Below are 8175 nucleotides of genomic sequence, written 5' to 3'. Positions count from 1 at the left end.
AGTGAATGTTACCTTGCTTATTTCAGGAAGAAATAAATAATGGTGGGATCCGCCTTTCCGTGCTTGCTTTCATCCATTCATGAGGTCACAGAGCCAACTGCATTGCAAATGGAAAACCAGCCCCACCTGCTCACTCAGACGTTCAGTAGAGCACAACTCTGTAGTTTCGTGCTCAGATGCGCTAGACTGTTAACACGGTTCCCGAGGCAGAGCCAGATCTTCACGTGTTGGCTTAGAGCTTGCAGTGGGGCTCTGGCTTTTCCCAAAGACATCCAGACTCATTTCTGGCATTATTCAACACTGGCTGGAAGATCCCTGCCCTTCCCTTTGGTCAAAAATATTTTATCTGTGAGTGTGTGCATAGGCACTTACAGTTTCAGTATTTTCGGTGGGTGTTTCCACGAGCATTTTCTAGTGTTCTCTTTAGAGTTTAATTTTACTCACGTAGTTCTGCGTGTGCGTGCGTGTGTGTTTGTCTGATTCTTGTGTCATTCTCTTACTCTTGTCCTGTGCTGTATCTTTTGAAGGAATCCCGAGAATCTGTGTTCAGTACATTTGACATTTATCTTCCTTGTTGAGTCTTTGCGAGCATATTCCCAGTGTGTGTCAGTACCAGGAAGGTCAGACTTTAGGCTCAGTTCCCCTAGGGCTTGAGTTACAGGGGGTTGTGAGCTACCCAAAGTCGGCGGTGGCTAGCTGAATCCCAGTCTTCTGGAACCACAGCTGGAGCTCTCAACCATGGAGCCATCTCTCCAGCCCTGTTCAGCACACTTGAAATTGCTTGACCTTTTACCCGGAGTTTGTGAGCTAAGCCTATTCTTTGTGTAGATTACAGAAATGAATCTATGATGGAGAACAAAAGCCTTCTGGGAGGGGAGAGAGGAAGGAGGATCACATTCTCCTGTCCTTCCCGTCCTGTGGCTCTGCCTACCACTCTTTGTCCCAAATTTTCATGGTGAATTCTAGTCTTCCTTTGAAGGCCAACCTGATGGATTTTTTTTCTTTTTTACAAAAATGTTACGTGTGTGTGTGTGCACGCACACGCACACGTACACAGATAGGACAGAGGATAGACCTTGGGAGTGAGTCCTGAAGTTGTCGGACCTGGAGATTGGACCCAACTCATCAGGCCTGGTGGAACGTGCCTGTTCAGCCATCTTACTAGCCCATTGACTTTACTACCACATACATCCCTCCATCCCTCCATCCCTCTTCCCTCCCTCCATCCCTCCTCTCCCTCCCTAGTATTCCCTTCCTCCTCTTGTGTTTCACCCTCACCCCTGCCGTGTGTGTGACTGTGTAGGGCAAAGGCTGACACTGCGTATCATCTGTAACCCCTCTTTTCCCAGACAGGATGTGATATTTATTACTGAACATGATTTAGTAGGGTAGAGGGTAGCACCACAGTAGAAGCCCCGAGGAGTGCGGGGCCCGCCAATGCCCGTGGGACCAGGATTGGTGATGCAGCTGACCCCTCGGCCATCAGGAACGAGTCACTTCTCAGCGACTGTGTCCTTCAGATCAATCTACATTCAGTTTAGTGAAGCCTCACCTCTTTGAGAGAGACAGACAAAGTAGAACTCAGTGAGGACGACCAGGGCAAGAAAGTGGGAGGAAGGGGCTTAATAACACCACTTGCCTCTGGCAGCACGGAGAGCTTGAACTTGGCTTTACGTAGGGCCTCCATCCGATGTTCCTTATTCTGAGGCATGATTCAGGTGGACGTGATGGCCTGGACAGTGAGACCCCTGGCCGTGGTGACCTGAGGCTTCCCTAGGGCACAGCGAATACCTGTCTGGGGCCTAGATTGGAGGCGACATTGAGGTCAGAGCTCGAAGAGCCTTCAGAAGATTGTCTCCAAGGTCCCTTGGGGGAGCCCATACAGGCAACAGGGTGAGGTCACTCCGAACGAGTGTGCTGTTGGCAAGCATTGCACACCAGGCCCCAGTGAGAAGCTGCTGGCAACCATTGCACAGCGCGCCCCGCTGAGAAAGGGGACCTCCCGTGCAGCTTAGTTGGCTGCAGATTTACCTTATCTTTTAAGACACAGTCTCTCAGTGAACATGAAACTCACTGATTTTGTCAGGCGGAGTGGCCAGAGAGCTTTGCGGATGGATCCAGCAATCTGTCCTCCACGCCAGACATGCCGGCTCCAGGGTTTAAGAGTATTGCTGTGCCTGGATTTTCCATGGGCGCTGGTGATCTGAACTCAGGTTCTCAGGTTTGCATGGGAAAACCTAACCCACTGAGCCATGATCCTTGCCCATCATTAATTTTATGGTCAGTAACGTTAGTGTTAGAAATGAATGACATCTGTGGTGCCATTTCATCCCACGTACACATGTGCATGGATGGTGTGCAGCCTCGCCATACTGCTACCTTCTCCCTGCTCTCAGATGCTACATCTCACAAATTTTTCTCTCTTCTCAAGTGCTGGTGTTACAGACACTCACCGTTAGCCTGAGATGTGGTATGTGTGTGTAACTGTGCGTGTGTGTATGTGTCCATGTATGTATGTGCAAATGTGTTCGTTCAGGTTCCCGTGGAGGGTGTCTGACCCCCCAGTGGGGGAGTTATCAGTCAGTCTTGGGACACCTGACAGGGTTCCTGGGATTTGAACTCCGGTCTTCTGGAAGAGCAACAAGTGCTCTTAAACACCGAGCAGTCTCTACAGCACCCTGTGCCGAGGTTTTCAATGGTTCTGGGGATCTGAACTCAGGTCTTCATGCTAATTCAGCAAGCATTTTACCTGCTGAGCCATCTCCCCAGTTCCATGTACATATTCGTTTCGTAGGCTTTGAACTCAGAAATTTTATCCGTTCCTTGTCCACACTGATGATGCATACAGAACACATTCTGTGACAGTTCTCATTATTTCAATGTGTGGCATCTACACTTTGCAAATGTGGGTCTGTCTCCTGTGTCACATCTCAGCTCCAATCACAGTGTCCCAGTCTGTGGGGAGCAGGAAGATCCTTGTGCCCACAGATCTCCTGGGAAACCAGGAACGTTAAGCATGCAGTAATGTCTTCTCAACGGAAAAGATGTGAGACCTGTTCTTCCATCCAGAAGGCTGGGGATTGGAGGTGATTAATAGCCTGGTGATCTTCACTATCTGTTGGACCAGGCCATATCAGGCTCCTACAACCAGGACCAGAGATACCAAATAGCCCAGATGTGTTCAGATCTCCAGAACCTTTGAAAACCTCAGCACAAGGTGATGTAGAGACGGCTCGGTGTTTAAGAGCACTTGTTGCTCTTCCAGAAGACCCGAGTTCAAATCCCAGGAACCCTGTCAGGTGACTGATAACTCCCCCTCTGTGGGGTCTGACACCCTCCTTGGGAACCTGAACGAACATATTTGCACATACATACATATACACATACATACACATGCACAGATACGTACACATACCACATCTAAGGCCAACGGTGAGTGTCTATAACACCAGCACTGAAGAAGAGAGACAGGGTAGAATCCTGGCACTCAATGGCCTAACGCTCTAGACCAATCAATGAGCCCCACGGTCACAGCGTTACCCTGTGTCAAAATAAGTTAGGTGGGTGCCTGGAGTATGTATGGCTTCTACATGCAAAATCATATCTGCCAGCATATGCACATGCAGTTGTGAACACACGCACGCATGCGTGCACATGCATTCACGCACATAAGTTCTACACACATGTGTTGTGGGATTCCCCTCTGTATGCTATGAATAGGTTTTACTACCGTTGGTTAATAAAGAAGCTTCTTTGGTCAATGGCAGGGCAGTACAAAGTTAGGTGGGAAATTTAAAATGAATGCAGGGAGAAAGACGGCAGAGTCAGGCAGATGCCATGCACCTGCCAAAAAAGACAGACACCGGAAACTTACCGGTAAGCCACAGCCTCATGGTGATACACAGATGAGTAGAAATGGGTTAATTTAGGATGTAAGACATAGCTAGGAATATGCCTGGGCCGTCGGCAAAACTGTGTTGTAATTAATAAAGTTTTTGTTGTGACTATTTGGGTCTGGTTGGCCAGGAAATGAACGTGAAGTCTCCACTTACACCTATGATCACATAAACATACGTACCACATACCAAAAGATCTGCACACTCTCTCACACACATATCCACACATGTGTGCTACACATATGAACACATATATATGAACCACATATCAAAAGATTTACACTTGCAAACATACACAGAGGTGGACACATGCATTCAAAAACAAGTGTGTCTACACATAGAACACATATATATGAAGCACATACCAAATGATTTACACACATCTGAAAACATGCAGAGATGCATACATGCACTCACACACAGGTGTGCCACACATATGAACATTTACACATGTACTGCATACTAAAAGTTTTATGCATAAACCTGCATACTCCATACACGTGTATTCACACACACATGTGCTACACATAGGAACACATTTACACATGTACTGCATACTAAAGGATTTATGCATAAACCTGCATACTCCATACACGTCTATTCACACACACATGTGCTACACATAGGAACACATCTACACATGTAGTGCATACTAAAAGATTTATGCATAAACCTGCATACTCCATACACGTGTATTCACACACACATGTGCTACACATAGGAACACATTTACACATGTACTGCATACTAAAAGATTTATGCATAAACCTGCATACTCCATACACGTGTATTCACACACACGTGCTACACATAGGAACACATTTACACATGTACCACATACCAAAATATTCTCTCTCTTTCCCTCTCTCCATCCCTCTCTGTCTCTTTCTGTTTCTCTGTCTCTCATACACGCAGGAGTACACACTCGAATAATACAAGATTCAATGATAGGGAAATGTATTTTTCATCTCCTACTGATAGAATATCTCAAGTAGGAGATATTCAGTGCTGGAAGCATTACTGAAGGTCCATACGATCACAGATATTTTGAACAAAGGGGGAAGTTCCCCTAGATGATTCACAGTTTAGGAAGTACCATGATTCTGGCCAGAGGGGAAGTTCTCTCATTGACTGTGGAGAAATGAATTCTGCTTGTAGAAAATGAGAGATGCCGAACACACACTTGTTTTTAATGCTTCTGCATCACAGGACACAATGAGACAAGTGGTCAGGACGAGGAGAGGCCCCATGCAGAAACATGAGTTAGCATGGGACCATTTTTGTTTAAAAGGGCATGAAACGTTGGGAAGGGAGTGCAATTACATGACTCATACCAGCAAGTCTGAAACAATTCCATATTTATTAAACCAAATGTTTCCAAGTAATGATTTCCCATGGAGCATGTATGTATGTATGTATATATATATGTATATATATGTATGTATGTATACACACACACACACACACATATGAAGGACACCACAGGATAAGAGTCTTAAGTGTACAGAAGACCTTGTCTATCACTGATGTTCACATACTACATGCACAATAAATTTGAATCACAAAACATTCTCAGTTACCGCTATCCATACAAAGGAGGAAATACATAAACCACGAGGAAGTGAGCTATAGGCATACTAAGGATCAACTCTTAATGTGACAGGCAGTTGACATCAGGTAGCAGACCACATTGCATTGAAAGACCTTATAAATTTTGTCGGGAAGTGACATTTTCACATACTCGTCACAATACTTACATCTTTTTTTCTTCAGGAGTTCTAATGAATTCTACCAATTTCACTACTTCTGGGGCACAGTCTTTTCAAGTCTACAGGACGCATTCCCTTTGCAGGGTTATCGTCATTCCCATAGGCTCCATGACTGAACAAATGTAACAGCAGTATACAATGGCAAGAGTGTGCCTCCTTTAACTATTTCTCTGAAGATGACAAGGATGGACCACTCTTGTGCCTTCTAATTTGGTCAAGTGATACTGAGGTACAAGACCCCACTGTATCGACCCCAATGCACTGCTAACCATTAATTACGACGCTACCAAGAAAAACTTGCCATTACGACCCGTGGGCTGGAGGATGCTATAGACATCTCTGGACTGCTGTCACACAAATCCTTCGGTTTACTTGGGTTTTAGCAGAAAGGGGTATCTTTAGGAACAGGAGAACACAAGAAGATGTAGTCGCTGAAGCCGCAAACCACAAGCACCTTCTCCCAGAGAATTTCCATGAGAGAGTCGCTCCCCTCGTATCGACTTTCATTTCTTCAGAGTATTATGAGAATAACAGATCCAGGAGAGACAGTTGACCAGCAGCATTCTCTTGCTGGCGCTGTGAAGCACAAGGACATATTAAACGGACATATTAAAATAAACAGTGCTCGTCAAGCCCCAGTTTACCCTGAAAGGCTCAGTACTTACATTCAGCATCAGAAGTTTTGTTTCCAAGGTGGCTATTAGACGTCTCAGCTCTTCAATGGGGGATTCTCCCCGAGAATCCCTCAGTATTACAAGTTTCTAAAGTGAAAGAGACATGGGCAGAAATCAGCCCCGGTCATTTTGTTTACAAATGCGAACAGCAATATTTAAAAGGGAGTAGATGTGGTGAAAAGACATGGTTTCATTATTCCAAAACAAGCATACAGCATGTGCAACATGGAGATCCGTCACCCACCAAAGAGACACAGATGTTACCACTCCACAACCCACTGCTGAAAGTTCAACCTTGTGGCATTAGCGGGGGGGGGGGGGCGGAGGGTTCGGGGGAAGGGTGCTTTGCCTACCTAGCATGGATCCCTCTCCCCGCAAATCAAGAATGAATCCCAATGAAAACAGAGAGCATGAGGCATGAGCTCATTGACTGCCACTCATTTCTTTGGGAGCTGGAGTAGCTTGTCGTGTACCACTGAATACCATGAAATTAAAACTCATGGTTTCCACCCCCACAGTGCCTTCAGTAGTGTGTGAAATAGCACATGCCACATTTAAATGCTTGTGTGAAATACTGTGGGGGGGGAGCTTATAAAATTTCGCAAGACCTCTTCCCTTGGGCACGCCACCCCTGTGACCTGGTGAACAGCCAGCCCAGCCACAGGGGCAAGCGAGTTGCTGGTTCAGTGAGCCATCCTGAATGATATGAAGGAGAGTGACTGAAGATACCCACGGCTGGCTTCTGACCTTCACACACACACACCCAGAGGAACGTACACGTGCGTGTGCCTCAGTGCACACACACACCCAAGGGAAAATGCACTGTGAAGCAAGAACAGACGGTCTGAAAGGCATCAATGCCCTGTACAATACGAACAACTCTGGATGAAATCACCAAGGCAGCAATTCCTGCTTCAAAGGACTCTACCCACCGTATGTGAACTCTAAAAGTAAAAACTCATTTTGTACTTAGGTTTACATGGAACCATGACACCATGAGGAAAATGCTGGAAGATGCTCTGGTACAATGGTCTTGCACTGTTTCAGTAAAACTCTGACTGGCCAGTAGCCAGGCAGGAAGTAGAGGCGGGGCCAAGAAAACAGAAGAATTCCAGGAAGAGGAAAGTGTCAAGTCTTCAGTTGTGACCCAGTCCAAAAGGAAACAAGATGAGAATGCCTCGCTGATAAAAGGTCCCAAGCCATGTGGCTAACACAGACAAGAATTGTGGGTTGAGATGTAAGATATGAGAGTTAATGAGAAGACTGAGCCAATAGGCCAACCAGTTTATAAATAAAATGTAGGCCTCTGTGTGCTTCTTTGGGACTGAATGACTGCGGGACCAGGCGGGACAGAAACCTCTGTTGACAGGAAGATGTTTACAGGTAACGTTCCGAAGGAATAAGCCAAAGCATGGAAGGAACGCCAGAGTATTCAATGTCCCTGTGTGTGGGTTGCTTTCAGAATGTACAACAGACCTCCAAGTACTGTTCACACAGATCTTTAAATTCTTCCATTCTCTTCTTCTGAATACCCAGAGACTGATGAATAAATTTTTGCTGCTCCTTGAAGATATTCTGAGACACAGACAGTAAAAGATGTAAGAACAATACAGGGAAACTCAGAAATATTACAAAAACGCGACTTTGTATCATATTTATGCAAAACATATACAAAGAAATCACTAGCAATTTTTCAAGCACGATGACCACTTCACACAAGTTATCTAATACTAAAATATTACCATAGTGATGAGAATCTCATTCATTTAATGGAACGTTTTCCTACGTAACAGTATCTAAAACATTGCTGTTAGTTTCTGAAGACTTGAAAACCCA

General features: G+C 45.4%; 1 pseudogene; it reads right to left on the bottom strand.

Moving 5' to 3' along the window:
• Positions 1–1849: 1849 nt before the first annotated feature.
• On the bottom strand, positions 1850–2025 carry LOC121440486 (annotated as a pseudogene).
• Positions 2026–8175: the final 6150 nt, after the last annotated feature.

The sequence above is a fragment of the Microtus oregoni genome, unplaced genomic scaffold, assembly GCF_018167655.1.
Source record: "Microtus oregoni isolate MIOR12 unplaced genomic scaffold, Mior012 000067F_ref0000223, whole genome shotgun sequence".
Classification (NCBI taxonomy): domain Eukaryota; kingdom Metazoa; phylum Chordata; class Mammalia; order Rodentia; family Cricetidae; genus Microtus; species Microtus oregoni.
The sequence above is the reverse complement of the archived record's forward strand: the minus strand, read 5'-3'. Positions and strand labels throughout refer to the sequence as shown.